A 20,714-nucleotide genomic window follows, 5' to 3' on the forward strand; every position below is an offset into this window, starting at 1 on the left:
TATTCTTTTAAAAAAATAATAGAAATAGAAGGTATAATATTAAATTATGGTAATAAGGATTAGAGTTAAATACGTTTTTTATTTTTAGAAAATTATAAAAATAGAAGGTAGAAAAAAGAATTTAAGGAAAAGTAATAAATTGTAGTAATGAAGATAAATAAAGTATTTTTTTTTTCAGATTTCATAGATTAGATAAAATAAAAAAATAAAATATGTAACAAAATAAATGAATCATTAATTGCAAATTAAACTTAAATTTTAATTATATTACATGAAATCTTTTCTTTCCTTTTCCTTTTTCGTATTCGTCTTTATTATTTTTTCATTTTCCATTTTCTCCCATCACTCTGGTCTTTATATATTGCTTACTCCAATCTATCATTTATTTTTAATTATCTCCTTCTAGTTTTATGAAAATCTCCCATTTTCAATTTTCTCTCTAAAATACTTCATCATTTTCTGCTACAATGAAAAATGATAAAGAACATAGAAAAAAGTACAAAATATATCAAATTATTTTGTGACCTCAGTATACAATATTTACAAGTGTTTTAATTTTCGTGAGAATCCATTGATCACTTAGTCATGCTCAATCACAGTTAACTATTCCGATTGTCATCACAATAGAAAACATCCCCGAGCAACCTTCTTACCATGGTATAAGTGTAACATTCAACAAATGTTCGATAATTTCATGCCCATATTGCTAGTGTATTTATGTCTTGAATGGTAAATGAGTGTGTTGATGATCTAACAAGATCAGAGGAGTATCAAATAGTAGCAATATTAACACTTGAAATTATAAAAATTGGCAGTAATATTGACACTTGAAATTACAAAATTGGCTTCGATTCATATCTAGGTTGCCTGATTAATTTTACTCTATCTATTTATGGAGAGAGATGTAGAACATATGTTATGTTGTATGTAATTATATAGTATTCAAAAGTTAGTGTTAAAAAACTTTTCAAATTAAGTGTAAGGGATAAATCTTCTTAAATTTTACAATTAAGGAAAATGTTTTTAATGTAAAAAATTGATAACTGAAGTTTTTATGTGTATGATTTAATGAGGGAAGGATTAAATACTATGCTTTAATATTCTGCAAAAACATAAAATAATATTTTATGTCTTAAAATGAAGAAAAAGCTAAGAAAAAAATCAACAAAAAAGATAAATAGAAATTCAGCCCTTGGAGGCATGCCACATCAGCAAGTCTAACATATATATATATAAGGGATCAAATCTGATTGTGGTTGACTTTACGATTTAGTACATTTGTTTCAAAAAGAGTGACTTAGTTTGACTTGACATGTAGTTTAATATTAGGCAAAAGGCATAAATTGCCCCCTAAACGTATACCCAAAAGTCATTTACACACTTTAACTAATGGGGTGACCTATTACACACCTTAAGTACATAAAAGTATATTTATTTCCCCCTTCCGTCACCCAACCCAGGGCGCGTTTCGCTCCACATAGTTGAGCGCGTCAACACGCTAATAAAGTCATTTTTATTTATTTTTTTAATTAAAAAAATCTAACCCAACGGTTATATTCCCATTCCCTTCACATAACCCACCCACCCGACCCTAATGAACAAAAACCCTAAATTTTCACCCAAAAATCTGAATCAAGAACCCTAAATTCAAACATAGTTCAAAATTCCTTCTTTTGAATCAAAGGTAACTCTTTTTCATTATTATTCATTCATCTCTTTTCCATTTTGATTCATTTCTCTCTTTTTCATTTTGATTTGTTTCTATCTATTTCGTATTTTGAATTTTTAGTTCTTTGATTCGCGGTAATTCTTATTAAGGTGCTACAATGGCTCGAATAAGCTTGACTAGGCTCTGTTTACAAGAGGAAGATCATGAATTGGAAGAGGTACGATGCAAACACGGATTTGTTTTGCCTTTGCTGACCTCTTGGACCCCGAGAAATCCTAGTAGAAGATATTGGGGTTGTCCTTACTATGGGGTAAGTTAATCTTTTTTAAGAGTTGAATAATTCGTTTTGTTGTTTCAAGAGCCATAGAATGATTCGTTTTGTTTTTTAAGAATGCTAGATCATGCGATTTTTGGCTTTGGAAAGATGATTATATTGATCCAAGATCCAAATTTGTGATTCCCAAGTTGTTGGGAAGAATTGCGGAGCTTGAACATAGTGTTGAATCTTCTCGAAAAGTTGAAACTTCGGATAAGGAAATCAACAAGCCTACTAAGTCGACCAAATCCATGGAAAGCAAAATAGATATGAACAAGAAGGAGTCAAAAATGGACAATTTTGATGATGATTTGAAGAAGATGAAAGCAGTTGAAAAGAAATGGAAAAACAAATTGGCCAAGTCCAAGAAAAGGGAGAAACAACTTTGGATTGCTCTGTTGTGTGTTTGTATTTTAGGTGTAAGTTTAGTATTTCAAAGAGTATTGTTTCTGAAAGGAGAAGGACATTCAAGGAAATTGTCATGATCTCTTATTGTACCAAAAATTTGCAATATTGTGTTGAACTTGTAAGGCTTTTGTGTAATGAAAAGAATTTACAAAGCTTTCCTTAGCTTAATTTGTCTCATTTATTGTTGCAAGTATTTGATTTTGTATTTGGTCATAAACTATATATTTAGTGTGTACAACTATCTGCTCAACTGTCTAAACTATACGTTTGTGTAGCCACTGCTTAAGTAGTCACTTATTGCCCTCCATAAACACAGAAACCATCACTAAAAGAGAAGCAATATTGTTACATAAACAGACATTCATAACTGCATAATCATTAATCAAAATAGAAGTTAATATATGTCAAAGCAGTTACATAATCAAACACCACAAATCAAAATGCAGTCACAACTGCAATTCATTGTCTTAAATATAAGGGTACTAAATAGGGATAAAGTGCATTGCATTGTCTATCACCCAACAAAACAAATGTCTACATTACATTACCAACAAAAATCTACCAAAACAAGTTAGATTGCATTAGAGCTCTCTAGGCTCAAATGTGCAGCCTTAGACCTAGTCTCCATTTGTTTGCTTCCCCTCATCTCTTCAAGTTGGCTTGATGTCATAGCTTGTTTTCCTTTCCATTTCACACCACATGGTGGTTTATGTCCAAGATCTCCAGTGACAACTGCTGAAGACTTCACATTTCTAAAGCTTTCACTGGGCATTCCAGGCTGTTCAAATGAATATAAATAATCTTAATTTGTGATTAAAGAAAAAATAATAAATGATATTTAAGTATAGAAATAGGGAACTTACATTAATAATAGTAGCACCACTTTGTGTGTGTAGTGCACCCATTCCAACCATTCTTGTTCTGCTAGCAACACTACCCTAAAAAATAACAAAATATTCAGTAAAGCAACTTATTTAAAACTTATACATGAAGTAAATAAAGGAAACTATATCACCTTTTCTGTTGAACCCTTTGGTCTACCCCTTCCTCTTTCAGTTGGAGCATTAGGTGTTGCTCTTGGGCCAACAATTTGTGTTGATGTTGGTGCAGCAGCAGGGACAACAGTTTGTGTTGATGTTGGTGCAGCAGCAGGGCCAGAAGGAGGTCTTGAACTTGGTCCAGCAGCAGGTCTTGAACTTGGTCCAGCAGTAAAGCTTGTGCCAGAAGCAGGTGCACCAAGAGGACACTTTCTTTTATTGTGACCCTTGTTATGACAAGTGCTGCATGACATCTCAATCCCTCTTTTGGATAATTTTCCAGTTTTACTGGTTTCACCTTGCTCTTTCTTCCTTTTCTTGCCAGGCCTTCCTGGCATCTTCCTAACAGGAGGTGGTATCACAGAGATGTTTTGTGATTCTGGCCACATTTTCAAATTCATAACTGGCTGAATGAAGTAGTTGTATGTCTTCATGTATGTTTCTCTGTTATACCAATGAGAAATGTAGTTGATTGGGTCCAATTTCCTATGGTGAAGAGCAGCTATTGCATGAGGACATGGTATGCCTTTCAACATCCATGCTCTACAGCTACATATTTGCCTTTGAATATCAACTACATGTCTGTATGGTCCATGAAGTACCTCATACCCTGTATCTGAATTCCATTCAATGCTGCATTTCATAGACTTAGCTGTGTTATCTTGTAGAACCTTCATTGCCATTGGAGAAATGTCGCATATCCAAGTATTGCAAAACTCTCTCATCTGCCCTATTCTTTTCATCATTTTCACCCTAATTTCTTCAAGCATTGTAATTATAGTCTTATGCCTTGCTGCTAATATCCATGAATTGAAACATTCAGCCATGTTATTGTCTACAACATCACATTTTGAGGTAAAATTGAAGTAAAGCTTGCTCCATCTTTCAGGATTATAATACAACAAGTGATCAACTATATTATTGCCCAACCTTTTCATATAACTAATGTTATCTTTTAACTCAGCCTCAAAAGTAGACCTTGCACACCTCCAGAAACATTTCTTTCTCTCAAGACCTCTCCATCTCTTTGACCAGTTAGCAAGGATGTGTCTAGCACACATTCTATGCTCAACATTTGGCAAATGATCAGTTATGGCAATTTCAAGACCGTATAAGAAAATTCAAGACATAAAACTAAGAAACTAAGACATTTATAAATAAATGGCATTCAAGACATGAAATAAATCAAAAAAATCAATAAATATTCTAACCTTTTGCATATCTGATATGATTGTGAGGTCTGTACCAACTCCCAACTGAAGATCTTCTTTTAGAAGTTTGACAAACCAAGCCCAAGTAAACTTATTTTCAACTTCAACTACTGCCCAAGCCAGTGGTAGCATTTGATTGTTCCCATCTTTACAAACAACAACCAATAATTGACCTTTAGATACTCCCTTTAGAAAACAACCATCCAAACCAATGCACCTCCTACAACCAGCCAAGAAGGACTTCTTCATTGCATCAAAACATATGTAAAAGCCTTGAAACATTTTTCTACCTTTTTCAAATGTTTCTTCATGAAGCTTGACTACACATGTACTACCTGGATTAGTTCTTAGCAACTCATCTTTGTAGTCCAAAATCCTCCCAAACTCAAGAACATAGTCACCCATTAACTCCTGTAATACTTTGTTTCTTGCTCTCCTACACACTGTTCTTCCAACATATAAATCCAATTCTTTTTCAATAAGCCCTTGAAACTCAAAGATTCTAATGTCATGTTGTTCCTTTATCCTTTCACTATAGTGACTAGATAAGAACTTGCTATTACAAAGCTTGTTCCTATTAGTAGGATCACATTTGTGAACTGGATTGTATGTCTTTACAACAAAATTATCTGTCCTAGAACCAAAGCTAGCAAATAAAACCCAAGGACAACCAACTGTACACCTAACCCTTACCCTTGTTGGTTCATTAATATACATTTCAATCGCAACATGTTCAGCAACATCATATTTGGTAACAGCAGATCTAAACTCATTAACACTTTCAAATACAAGACCCAATTCCCACACTACTTCCTGAGAAGATGCATAAAATACAATTCTATTCACCTTCTTTCTCCTTCTTAGCTTAACTATCTCTCTTTGTTGAACCTCTTCTTCATCATCACTGAAAGCATCTGGATCTGTTTCAAAACTGGCAGCTTCATCTGAGGGATAATAAGGCTCATCACCAGCTAACTTGCCTTCTAAGTTGTTTCTATTACCACTTGTAGATTCATCATACCCAGCATCTGGCCCTTTTTTTTCTGTTCCTAACTTGACATGATCAGGCAATGGAGCTCTTTCTCCCCTTTTCCTTCTCTTTCTTTTACTCTTTTCCTCCCTAAAACTTCTTAGTTCATCATCTACATCACTCCCATTAAATCCCCCCTCCATTTAATGATTCTCTATCTGAATCTTGTTTATTAGAAGGATGGACAGGGTCAGGAATTGGATCAGAGGAAGGATGAACATGGTCAAGAGTTGGATCAGAGGAAGAATGGAAAGGGGTAGGGGCATAAACAGGGGCAGGGTTTGAGGCAAGGTTTGAGGCATTTTCTTGGGCCTCATGTGTGGCATTTTCTTGGGCCTCATATGTTGGTTCTAATTCAGCATCAAAAGATGCATTAGGCCCACTATTTTGAGATGCTCCCTCACCTACTCCACTTTCCCCATATTCCAATAAAGGTGGGACCAAAACAGGATCAGCAACAAAGTGACAGACAAAACAGTCCAAAATATCTCCATGACTCAAACACTCAGCAATTAAAGTAGTATCATAGTCAGATTTGATTTCTAACATAGCAGTACTTCTAGGAAGTTTCACATACAACACACATTGTCCAGGTTCATACCCCAACTCTTTTAGACAATCCCTCAATTCAAAATAAGATAACCTATCTATATCAACATCTAAAAACTCATAAACTCCTCCACCATGATATGATTTCCCCTTGTATTCCTTTTTTGCAATCTTAATAACACCACCGTGGTAAAATCTCAAAGTAATTAATTCAAAAGACATTTTAACCTGAAAATAATGTTATCAGTTAACCCTCAACAACAACGACAAAACATATACAACAACAAAATTCATACAACAACAACGGGGAATCATGTGAATGAAAGACGACATACAGTAAACTTGAAAAAAAATAAAGATGAAATAACCCTAAGCTAAAAAGTATGAACTATGAAGTAACCCTAGAAATGTTTGACTGACCTTTCAGATATGGAGACGACAACAAATTATGAACGATGAACGCCTCGATTGTACCCACCAAACCCTAGTAACCACCGATTTGCTTCCACCAAACGATAAACGCCTCGATCGACAATGTTCTTCAAATATAACTACAAGGATGCTTCAAAAACACCACAAAATCGAAGAAATCTTTAGCTAAAATTAGGATTTACAGATGAATTTTTTCGATTAGGTTTTGGCGTTCTTAGAGAAAGGAAACGGGTGGGTGAAATAAATGGACTAGGGTAAAATAAAATGGATTTGGGTGAAAAGAATCGGGTTTGGGTGAAAAAAAATGGGTTTGGGTCAAATGAATCGGATNAAAATCAACAAAAAAGATAAATAGAAATTCAGCCCTTGGAGGCATGCCACATTAGTAAGTCTAACATATATATATATATATATATATATATATATATATATAAGAGATCAAATTTGATTGTGGTTGACTTTACGATTTAGTACATTTGTTTCAAAAAGAGTGGCTTAGTTTGACTTGGCATGTAGTTTAATATTAAGGGGAGACTTTTATCATATCATCACATATATATATATATATATATATAAACTACTGATTATACCCTTTAGTGAACAACAATAATTTTTAAATGAACTTTGTGAAAAGAAGAGAAAGTGAAGAGATACGTGTCAATACCAAAAAAAAAGTTCAAATATACACTTCTGACATGTCTAGCATTCTCTCTCATTTGCATTAAATGTGTTTCGATTTTTAATTTTCTTAGTTTCTCATTCTCTCCCATAATTCATTCTTCAATTTCCTTTTTTAATTTAGTGGCTTATCCAATTATGTCTCTTTCTTGAAGAGCAAAGCTTATCTTAGTGAAGATTAGCAATGTTTAAATTTTTCAACAATTACAAGTTGGTTTATTTATTTATTTCAACAATTACATGTTGATTTATTGATTTTTGTATTCTTCTATATTCTAGATTATTTCTTTTATATTCTTCTTTATTTTTAATTACTCATGATTTCCTAGTCTACGTAGCCTCCAAAAATGATTAAAGAATGTGCGGTCAACATGTCAACATCAACTCTTTTTTGACATATCAAAGAATGTGCTATATGGGCGCACACAAATGCTATAATGCCTCATCTGACAGAGAAAAATAAAAAGGTAAGGGTTCAATTCTGTTTATTAATGCTTGATCCGAATACTTTTTATTCGAATCCAAAATTTTCAAATATGTTTAATTATGTTCACATAGATGAAAAGTTATTTTTTCTATCCAAAAAATGTGAAAGGTACTATCTCCTCCCAGAAGAACAAGAGTCTAACCTATAGAGACCATGTAAAAGTAAGAACTTCATCACCATAGTTATGTTAATGGCTACTGTTGCATGTCCTAGATTTGATCTAAATAGAGCTGAATTGTTCTCTAAAAAAAATAGGTATCTTTCCTTTTGCGGTCAAGGAGGCAGCCTAGTGGAATAGCAAAAATTGAGCTGCGGAAACTTTGAAAATAAAACCTATTTTATCTATGACTAAAGATATCACGAGGGTTTGCTTTGTCACGATCCGAGCCTACACCTTGGACGTGACCAACACTCGAGAACCATTGTTGGTCCCCAAGCGAACCTTCATCCTGACTGACTACAAGCGGATGACTAACTCAAGCATACATAAGCATCAAATTGAAAGAAATGTTTGAAACAGTTTATTGAATCGCAAAACTAACTAAATATAATGAGTATGAAACATAAGTTTTAAATAAAACATCTGAAACTGAAAGACTCTCCAAAATTGTTTATCTATGAAGCCTCTACTATACAAAGATGAGTGTCGGAACAAGACCCACGACTCCTCAAGAGAACTACTACTAACAACTCATAAAACTGGAGTCCTCCGAAAGCAAAGAGGTCTTACTCAAAAGCTGGCGAGTAGACGAAGTGATGTCAACGAACTCTTGTTGAGGATCCTAACAACCTGTATCTGCATCATTAAAAGATATAAGTCGAATGACATCAGTATATTGAATGTACAAGTATGTAATATAGTTAAATAACAAATAACTGAACTGAATGACTAAAATAGATAAAAATATAAGCTCAATTAAATATAAAGAATTAAAGGAATGAAATCATTTAAAACTTTACAAAAATTACTTATTCATCTCTGAACTCAACATATCAAGTGATATAATAAAAAAATACACTTTCAACTATATTGGGAGATTCTCTAACCGGCAACCATCACTATGAGCTAAGTGATGATGCAAAATCTAATCCAAGCTGCCAGAACTGTTCTATATCATGTCGGGATGTAGAGCACCTTAACTAAGTGGATCCACTAAGCAATAAGGATTCACCTAAAAAGTATGATCTTATATCCATGTGGGCAAGACATGGTTTATGGGGGTTGTGAGTCATCTGAACTCTCCCCCATATCAGTGCTCAATACTACTCCCAATAATATATATTGCTGCTCAGATGTATAAAAATATTACTTTTTCTCTGGTTTGAGATAATTGCTCAAACTAATCTCTTAAAAGAGGTAACTGATATGAACTGTCTCTGAAACTCATACTTCATTTAGAAAATGAGGTTTCTCTTTGCTTAATGTAAAAATACATTCTGGGTTGAGATAATTAGTCAAAAAGGGGCCTCTCTAAGAGGTAACTGCTCTATACTTAATCTTTTCTAAAACAGTTTTAACTTTTCTCAAAAAGTCTACTCTTTTTCTTCATGTAAAAATCAAACCTTTGGAAAAATACTTAGTTCCCTTATACTCTTTCTCAAACTGTTCTTTACTTCCTCAAAACTCAATGTCACGCCCCAAGCCTACACCCTGGGAGGGATTAGCACTCGAGAACCATTCTTGGCCCCAAGAAAACCCTTGGCATGGCTTACTTACTCAGCGGTGACTTAACTCATGAAGAAAAATACTTTTAAGAGTAAACTGAATTGCTCAATAAACACTAAGAATGTATCAAGATAACATTCACTGGCCAAAAGTGGCAACTCAAGTCTCAACCATTAAAATAGGAAATAGAAACTCAAGAACAAACATCTGACTATTTATGAAGCCTCTAAACAACTAAGATGGATGTCGGGACAAGACCCATGACATCCTAATGAACTAATAATAATACTAAAAGCAATAAAATGAATCCTTCGGAAAGCAAAGAGACTCACCACAAGACTCTGAATGCTCAACTGCATCAACGATGCGCTGGATGCTGATCCAGGTTACCTGTGTCTGCATCATTAAAAGATGCACACCAAATGGCATCAGTATATTGAATGTACGAGTATGCGAGGGGAATTCTAAAACAAAACACAAGCTTGAAAGGAACTGAAGAACTTACCTAGTTTAACTCAACTCAACTTAACTGAACTATTTCAATATAAAGCAATAATGTAAATGCAATATAAAGAAAAGCTTTTAAAACATGGATCTCAACTCTGTGTATTTAAGAATATAATAGTAACTCTGATGTGTATGCAAAGATACAATAAAACTCTGAGATGTAAATAAAATACAAATAAACTGTGTATATAAGAATACAATTACTTTTGTGGGAGTTTCTCTAACCAACAACCATAATGTAAGAGCTATTGTGATGATACAACGTTTTGCCTCACACTGCCAGGGCAGTCCTATACCTTCCCGAGGGTATAGAACTTGAACTACTAAGTGGATCTACTAGTCTATGCTAAAAAGCACTAAAGGAATCATCTAAAGAGTATGACCCTTTTTCTACCATGGTTTATAGGGGGATGTGAGTTGTCTGAACTCTCCCCCTTATCGGTGCTCAATACTACTCCCAAAAAATGAAAATAGCTCTTATGTTTAAAAACATACTTCTTTCTGTGATTTGAGATAATTGCTCAAAACTTAGCTCAAAGGCTATCTTGGAAATCAAAGTTTCCTCTCTTGCTTAATTGTGAAAGCATTTACTCTTATTTGAAAAGAAAAAAAAAACTAGTTCAAACGCTCTCTGGAAATCAAGGTTTCCTTTCTTGTTTAAATGTGAAAATATTTTAAACTCTTTGGGAATACATAGTCCCCATATACTATTTGAAGAAATGAACTTCAATCTTTACTCTTTACTCTTTACTCAACTTGAACTTTAAGTCTTAAAACAAAGTTAAAACATTTGGAAAAGACTTTTGCAAAACTCTAAGAACTTCTCTTGAGTTGACTTTTACTTCTCTTGACTTTAATCTTAACCTTCCTTGAATTGGATTATGGATTCAAGGTTTATGATCTCATGTTTATGGATGATTTCATGATGTTTATACATACCTTAGAGATCAACTAGAAAACATAGGTACGTTGCTAAGGAACTAGTACGGAAAGAAGGGGGAAAATGGGATGAATTGGCGTCCCTGGCACTCTGAGAAGCACGGGGCGCCAGAAGGGAAACTCTAGAAGGTGGGGTGGGGAACGATGGCTAGCGTGGAGCCCCAGGGCCCAAGCTTCAGAGTTCCTTTCTTGGGGCTCCTAGAGGGGCGACCCCCCAAGCCCCTACCTAGGTGCACTCCGACTTTACTCCTTCGTTATTCATCTCTAAACCCCCTATTTTTACTTAGTTCTTTCCCCAAACACTTAGAATCGATTATACCTCAAATATATACAAGAATCAACTCAAAATCTGCAGCCAAATACATGAAACGAACTCAAGAAACTTCAACAACACAAACCCACAAGAATTCAAACGAATTTCATCAAAAACTCATAGGATTTACTTTCAAATCAAATATACTTCGCTGAATTGAATCATGATTGGCGCGTGGGTAAAATAACCCAATGCTATGTTATATCACATACCTGGTAGGGTTGAATCCTTGGTGACATCCACAATCAAACTCGAACGATCTTGACGAATCTTGCTCCTTCTCCTCTTGTTTTCTCTTCTCTCAAAACCCTAATTCTTTTCCCAAAAGCATAAACTGAATTCTCTCAGTTTAGACCCCAATTAATTACCAAAAAACAAAATTAAGTCATGGGGTATAGAAAAGACCATAATGCCCTTCTAAAACCCGGATTAGACTTTCCTTAATTGAACAACCCAACTTCAAATGGGCATATCTCACTCATACGAACTCGGAATCGCGCAAACTCGGCAGAGTTGGAAAGATTATTCCAAGATCATTCCTACAATATCTGTAAACACACCTAACTCATCCTGAGCTATGAGTTATGTTTGTTTGAAATTGACTAAAAACTCAGACTTAACATAACTTAACAAATTTTCCAAATTTTTATTCTTTCCAAAGACAACTCTTTCTAATTCTAGTTCTTTCTAGTTGCGGGGTATTACAATATCTCCCCCTTGGAAAAATTCATCCTTGAATGAAATGATTCTTAATAGGCTAAGGGTGTAATATGTAACATTCAGCTCAAACACTCAACAAGCAATGCAATTTCAACATGCTAACTTATAAATGAAAGAGTACTAAGAAGAGAATTAATACCTTGGTCTGGAACTTCTTCGATTTCAAAGAGATGTGGATATCTCTTCTTCATATCTTCCTCAGTTTCCCAAGTAGCTTCCTCAACAAATTGGTTACTCCAAAGGACTTTGGCTGATGCTACTTCCTTAGTGCTCAACTTGTGAACTTGGCGATCTAGAATCTGGACCGAAATCTCTTCATAAGATAAGTTATTCTTGATCCCAATATCTTCAGTTGGTATAATCAATGAAGGATCGCCCATGCACTTCTTCAACATGGAGATGTGAAAAACCGAATGAACTGCGGCTAACTCTTGTGGTAGCTCCAACTCATAAGCTACATTACCTACCCTTTTCGATATTCTGTAAGGGCAAATATATCGGGGACTAAGTTTCCCCTTCTTACCAAATCGCATAACCCCTTTCATAAACTTTCAAGTACACCCAATCATCTACTTCAAACTCTAACTCCCTTCTCCTAACATCAATGTAGGATTTCTGACAACTCTGCACCGTTTTCAACCTCTCCTGAATCACTTTCAATTTTTCCATAGCTTGATGGACTAAATCTGGTCCTATCAACCCTGCTTCACCAACTTCAAACCATCCAATAGGAGATCTGCACCTTCTCCCATAAAGAACTTCATAAGGAGCCATTTGGATGCTATTGTTGTATGCAAATTCAATAAGAGGTATGTTATCATCCCAATTACCATTGAAATAAATCACACAAGCCCTCAACATATCCTCTAAGGTATGAATGGTGCGCTCTGCTTGACCATCTGTCTAAGGGTGAAAAGCAGTACTTAAGTTCACCTTTGATCCCAAACCTTTTTTGAATGACTTCCAAAACTGTGCAGTAAATTGTGCACCTCTATCTGAAATAATAGAGGTCGGAACCCCATGAAATCTTACCACCTCTTGAATATACAACTTGGCATAGTCCTCTGCTGAATGTGTAGTCTTTACCGGCAAAAAATGGGCTGATTTTGTCATTCTATCGGCAATCACCCAAATAGAATCATGTTGCCTGCGAGACCTTGGTAAGACTTTGATGAAGTCCATATTAATCATCTCCCACTTCCATTATGGAATTTTTATATTCTGAACCATACCACCCGGCCTTTGGTGCTCTACTTTAACTTGTTGGCAATTCAGACACTTAGGCACAAACTCTACAATGCCCTTCTTCATACTACTCAACCAATATACTTCTCTCAAGTAACGATACATCTTTGTGGAACCCAGATAAATGGAATATCTGGAGCTATGAGCTTCCTTCATGATCCTCTCTTAGAGTTCATCGACCCTTTGGTACACACAATCTGCCTTGATACCTCAATACACCATCTCCCCCTTGTTCAAAGGCCATAACTTTCTTCTTAAGAACATTTTCCTTCAATTCAATTAAAATTGGGTCCTGGTCTTGTTTCTCTTTAACTTCAGACACTAAAGATGATTCAGCCCCATGCATCACCAATACTCCTCCTTATGTGGAATCCATTAGTCGGACTCCTAAGCGTGCAAGTCTATGCACATCTCTTACTAGTTGTTTCTCTTTCTCGAAATGGGAAGTACTTCAAGGCATCAGCAACAACTATAGCCTTACCTAGGTGATAAAGAATACTCATGTCATAATCCTTGAGTAATTCTAACCACCTACTTTGTCTGATATTAAGCTCATTCTAAGTAAACACATACTGAAGAATCTTTGTGATCAGTGAACACATCCACATGCACATCATAAAGATAATGGCACCATATTTTCAAAGTAAAAACTATGGCAGCCAATTCTAGATCATGGATTGGGTAGTTCCTCTCATGAACTTTCAACTGTCTAGAGGCATAAGCTATAACTTTATCATTCTGCATTAATACATAACCCAAACCAACTCTAGACGCATCGCAATAGACAACAAAGCCTTGTGTACCTTCTGGTAAGGTCAAAACTGGGACAGTAGTCAACCTCTTTTTCAATTCCGAAAATCTTTTCTCATAAGCTTCAGACCGTTGAAACTTCACTGTCTTCTGAGTTAACTTGATAGATGAGAAACCCTCTACAAACCTTCTATAATAGCCAACCAAACCCAAGAAGCTCCTAATATCAGTTGGAGGTGTAGATCTAGGCCAATTTTACACTTCCTCAATTTTTTGAGTATCAACTTTAATTCCCTCTCCAAACACAATGTGGCCTAAGAATGCCACAGACTCAAGACAAAACTCACACTTAGAGAACTTGGCATACAACTCTCTATCCTTTAGAGTTTAGAGAACTATTCTGAGATGACTAGCATGATCTTCCTCATTCCTTGAATGGATTAGTATGTCATCAATGAAGACGATAACAAACATATCTAAATAAGGCTTAAATGCTCTATTCATAAGGTCTATGAATGTTGCAGGCGCATTGGTCAAACCAAAAGACATAACTAGAAACTCATAATGACCATAACGGGTCCTGAAGGTTGTCTTTGGAATATCACATTCCCTTACTCTTAACTGATGGTAGCCAGATCTGAGGTCTATTTTAGAGAAGCAGGTAGTACCCTGAAGTTGATCGAAAAGATCATCAATTCTCGAAAGAGGATGCTTCTTCTTAATGGTAACCTTGTCCAACTAACGGTAATCTATACACATCCTAAGGGAACCATCCTTCTTCCTCACAAATAAGATCGGAGTGCCTTAAGGTGAGACACTTGATTGAACGAAACCCTTATCAAGATCTTTCAACAGCTTTTTTAGCTCTTTCAACTCTACTGGTGCCATTATATATGGCGGAATAGATATAGGAAGAGTATCTGAAAGAAGGTCTATACCGAAGTCTATTTCTCTCTTAGGAGGAACTCCAGTAAGATCATCTGGAAAGACTTCTGGAAACTCGTTTACTACTGGAACTGACTGAATAGGAAGTATCTCAACACTAGAGTTATTAACTCAGACTAAGTGATAGACACACCCCTTGGAAACTAACTTTGTTGCCTTAAGGTACGAAATAAAACAACCCTTAGGCACTGTTGAACTGTTTTTCCACTCTAAGACTGGCTCATTTGGAAACTGGAACTTGACAACTCTAGTTCTACAATCAACTGAGGCATANTGTTGCCTTAAGGTACGAAATAAAACAACCCTTAGGCACTGCTGAACTGCTTTTCCACTCTAAGACTGGCTCATTTGGAAACTGGAGCTTGACAACTTTAGTTCTACAATCAACTGAGGCATAACAGGTGCTCTTGTGATTGACGAAAATGGGACAATCACGACAAACTCTCTCTGCTAGAATAGACTCACCAACAAGTGTACAAACACTGAAGGGTTCACAAAATTGCTCAAGAATAACATAGAAATTCATAGCAACATACGGATTTACAAAGGATAAACTCGAAACATTAAAGTTAAAGACTTGGATCATACCAGTGACAACATTTGGCGAGCCCTCTTTCTCTTGGCAACTCGTAATAGCATATAGGCAATTTACTCCTCCACTAGTATCGGAAGTAGCTCCTCTAAGTGTAGTCCTGTCTGGTGGAGCAACTGAAGAAGACTGGGCTCTATTGCCCCCATTACAGTTACCTTGCTTGTTCTTTGGACATTCTCGCATGAAATGACCATTCTGGCTACACTTGAAATAACAGCGGAGCACTCACGACAAGTACCTGAGTGGTTCCTACCACACTTAGTGCAGGCAGGAGGCTTACTACCTCCTGGTGCCATACTACCCTGAGAACCTGCAGGTTTAGCTCTAAAATTCTGACTATTGTACTCACTTTTGTTCTTTGGTTCACATGCACTAGCAAATGATGGAGCAAGTCCCTTCTGTTTCTGTTGCAAGGATGACCGGTTGGCATTATTCTTCTACTGCTCAAACTCATTCCCTGTCTTAGCTCTCTTATTCTTAAACTCTTTTCTATCCCTCAGCTTCTCTTCCTCAACCTATTGCAAATAGACCATCAACCTTGCTATATCCATGTCACCTATTAGCATAGTTGCCTTACTTTCCTTATTTGACAGACGAGGCAACCCAACAACGAATAAACTCATCCTGCTCTTTTCTTCTCTTAGCTCACGGGGAAAGAAACGCCCCATGAAAGCACTTTAAAAAATAGTCCAACTCACAATCGGTTACGTACAAGCACGCGTTAAAAAGAAATTGTATAGAGATAAACTCTATCGCACGAAATGAGTATGAAGAAAGTAAGATAGTTCCTAAAATATTGCAGCCTCTTAATATAGATATGGACGGCTTCATAGACTCCTTAGGACTCTTGAACTCTGTGCTCTGATACTAAGATTATCACTCCCCAAGCCTACACCCTGGGCGGGACTGGCACTAGAAAACCATTGTTGGCCCCAAGCAAACCCTTGGTTTAACTTACTTACTCAGCGGAAAACTGAACTCATGAAGAAAAATACTTCTAAGAGTAAACTAAATTGCTCAATAAACACTTAGAATGTATCAAGATAACATTCATTGGCCAAAAGTGGCAACTCAAGTATCAACCATTAAAACAAGAAATAGAAACTCAAGAACAAACATATGACTGTCTATGAACAAACATATGACTGTTTGGAAAAATATCTAGCTCAAAAGCTCTTTGGAAATCAAGGTTTTATTTCTTGTTTAAATGTGAAAACATTGTAAACTCTTGGGGAATAAATAGTCCCTTTATACTCTTTGAAGAAATGAACTTCAATCTTTATTCTTTACTCTTTACTCAACTTGAACTTTAAGTCTTAAAACAAAGTTAAAATATTTGAAAAAGACTTTTGGAAAACTCTAAGAACTTCTCTTGACTTGACTCTTATTTCTTTTGACTTTGATCTTAACTTTCTTTGAATTGGATTATGGATTCAAGGTTCATGATCTCATGTTTATGGATGATTTCATGATGTTTAGACGTACCTTAGATTATTGGAATCAACTAGAAAACATAGGTATGTTGCTAAGTAACTAGTACGGAAAGAAGGGGGAATATGGGATAAACTAGCGTCCCTGGCGCTATGAGAGGCACGGGGAGCCAGAAGGGAAACTTCAAAAGTTGGGGTGGGGCGCACTGGCTGGCGCGGCACCTCAAGGACCAAACTTCAGAGTCCCTTTCTTGGGGCTCTGAGAGGGGCAACTCCCCAGGCCCCAGGTGCACTCCGACTTTTCTCCTTCGTTTTCAACTCTAAACCCCCTATTTCAACTTACTTCTTTCCCCAAACACTTAGAATCGATTATAACCTCAATATATACAAGATTCAAATCGAAATTCACACCCAAATACATGAAACAAACTCAAGAAACTTCAACAACATAAACCCACAAGAATTCAAACGAATTTTATCAAAAACTCATAGGATTTACTTTCAAATCAAATATACTTCGCTGAATTGAATCATGATTGGTGCGTGGGTGAACTTACCCAATGCTATGGGATCTCACATACCTCATAGGATGAATCCTTGGCGAAATCCACAATCAAACTCGAACGATCTTGACAAATCTTACTCCTTCTCCTCTTATTTTCTCTTCTCTCAAAACCCTAATTCTTTTGCCAAAAGCGTAAACTGAATTCTATCAGTTTAGACACCACTTAATTACCAAAAAACGAATTAAGTCATGGGGTATGGAAAAGACCATATTGCCCTTCTAAAACCTGGATTAGACTTTCCTTAATTGAACAGCCCAACTTCAAATGGGCATATCTCACTCATACGAACTCAAAATCGTGCAAACTCAGCGGCGTTGGAAAGATTATTCCAAGATATTTCCTATGATATTTGGAAGTACACCTAACTCATCCTCATATAGGAGTTATGGTCATTTGAAGTTGACCAAAAACTCAAACTTAACATAACTTAACAAATTTTCTAGATTTTTATTCTTTCCAAAAACAACTCTTTCTAATTCTAGTTCTTTCTAGTTATGGGGTGTTACACCTAGTTTAAATAATAACGTTTGTTTAAAAGATCCTTAATTCAAATTCGCTAAATACTAAAAATAGGGTTCATGGCTTCATGCTGAAAAATAGTCATGAACAATCAACTCAATAATCACAATTCATATTGTATGAGAATTCAATTATTTGAAATAGGAATTCAAAATCAACAACTCGAGAACTCAGAAACTCAGTATCAACTCATCTCAAGAATACTGAAATCTAAGGATAGAACCCTAGATTACTCTTTTATTGATTTGAAAGTAGACGTAGGGCGTGAGGACGAACTAGTCCAAAACTATGATAGCCTTACATATGTCATGCTCCGAGCATACACCCTGGGCGGGACTGGTACTCGAGAACCATTGATGGCCCAAAGAGAACCCTTAGCCTAACTTACTTACTCATCGGAAGACTTACTCATGATATAAATACTTTAAAAAGGTAAACTGAACCGCTCAATAATAAACTTAGAATGTATTAAAATAGCATTCACTGGCCAAAGTGGTAGCTCAAGTCTCAACCATCAAATCAGGAAATAGAAAAACTCAAGAACTAACATCACTAACTATTTATGAAGCCTCTAAACAACTGAGATGGACGTCGGGACAAGACCCACAACATCCTAAAGAACTAAACATACCGAAAGCGATAAAAAAGGGGATCCTCCGAAAGTAATGAGGCTCACTAACAAATTCTGAAGCTCAACTAGATCAACTATGCACTGGTTGCTGATCCTGGTTACCTGTATCTACATCATTAAAAGATGCAGGCCAAATGTCATAAGTACATTAAATGTACGAGTATGAGAGAAAAATCTAAAACGTGACATAATCTTGAAAGGAACTGAAGAACAAACCTGGTCTCAACTCAACTGAACTGAACTCATTTCAATATAAAGCAGTATAAACAAATGCAATATAAAGAAAAGCTTTTTAAAACAATGATAACAACTCTGTATATTTAGAAATACAATAGTAACTCTATATGTATGCAAGGATACAATGTAACTCTGAAATGTATATAAAAATACAAAATAATACTATTGTGGGAGTTTGTCTAACCGACAATATTGTAATGATACAACGTTTTGCCTCACGCTGCCAGGGCCGTTCTATACCTTGCCGAGGGCATAGAAACTGACTACTAAGTGGATCCACTAGTCTATGCTAAAAATAACTAAAGAATCATCTAAAAAGTATGACCCTTTTCATCCCATGATGGCTACATGGTTTAAGGGGGCTGGGAGTTGTCTAAACTCTCACCCATATCAGTGCTCAATACTACTCCCAAAATATAATACTAGCTCTTATGTTTAAAAACATACTTCTTTCTATGGTTTGAGATAATTGATCAAAACATAGCTCAAAGTCTATCTTGGAAATCAAAGTTTCCTCTCTTGCTTAATTGTGAAAGAATTTATGCTTTACTGAAAACTAGCTCAAAGGCTCTTTTGGAATCTCAACTTCCTTTATTGATTAAATGTGAAAACATTTTATACTTTTTTGGGAATACATAGTTCCTATATAATCTTTGAAGAAATGAACTTCAACCCTTACTCTTTACTTCACTCAAAACTCAAGTTTTAAAACAAAATTAAAACGTTTGTAAAAGAAGTTTGGAAAACTTTAAGAACTTCTCTTGACTTGACCCTTAACATCTCTTGACTTGACTTTTAACTTTACTTGAATTGAATTATGGATTTCAAGGTTCATGATCTCATGTTATTGATGATTTCATATTGTTTAGACATACCTTAGAGTGTAGGAATCAACTAGGAAACATAGGTACGTTACAAGGGAACTAGTATGGAAAGAAGTGGGAAAAAGTAGAAGACCTGGCGTCTCTAAGTGGCGCGGGGCGCCAGAGGGCAAACTTCAGAACTGAAGTTGGGGAGTGCTGTCTGGTGCAGCGTCCTAGGGTCCTAACTTCAGAACAACCTGTGAGGCGCTCTGGTTGGCGCGGCGCCCCAGGCCTCTGCCCAAAAATCCCCAATTTTTCTTGGTCGTTTTTCAACTCTAAAACCTCTAGTTTCGATTGGTTCTTTCCCCAAACACTTAGATTCGACTACACAACTAAAATATGCAAGAATCCACTCAAAACGACACCTAATTTCATGAATTTGAATCAACAACTCCTCAACAATTTTAACGAATCAAGAACTCAATAGCACTTTAACAAAACCCATTAAGAACTCAATTTCTAATCCTTCAAGAACATAAATTCATTGAAATAAATCATGATTGGCACGTGGGTGAACTAACCCAATGCTATGTGATCTCACATACCTCGTAGGGATCACCCCTTGACAAAATCCACAAGCAATTCTTTAAGAACTTGGCAGTTCCTTGCTCCTTCTCCTCTTTTCTCCTCTTCTTTTCTCTTCTCTCAGAACCCTAAATTATTTTGATAAAGCGTAAACTGAATACAATCATTTTAGACCCTAACTTAATTACCAAAAATGAATTTAATTAATTGGGTGGTGAAAAGACCATAATGCCCTTCAAAAATCCAGTTTTGACTTTCTTTATCTAGACAGCCCAACTTCAAATGGGCATATCTCACTTATACGAACTCGAAACTGAGCAAACTCGGTGGTGTTGGAAAGATAATTCAAACATATTTCCTAAGGTATCTTTAAGAACACCTAACTCATCCTAATATAGGAGTTATGTTCGTTTGAATTTGACCCAAAACTCATACTTAACTTAATTTTG

The sequence above is a fragment of the Solanum stenotomum genome, chromosome 2 (genome assembly GCF_019186545.1).
Source record: "Solanum stenotomum isolate F172 chromosome 2, ASM1918654v1, whole genome shotgun sequence".
Taxonomy (NCBI): Eukaryota; Viridiplantae; Streptophyta; class Magnoliopsida; order Solanales; family Solanaceae; genus Solanum; species Solanum stenotomum.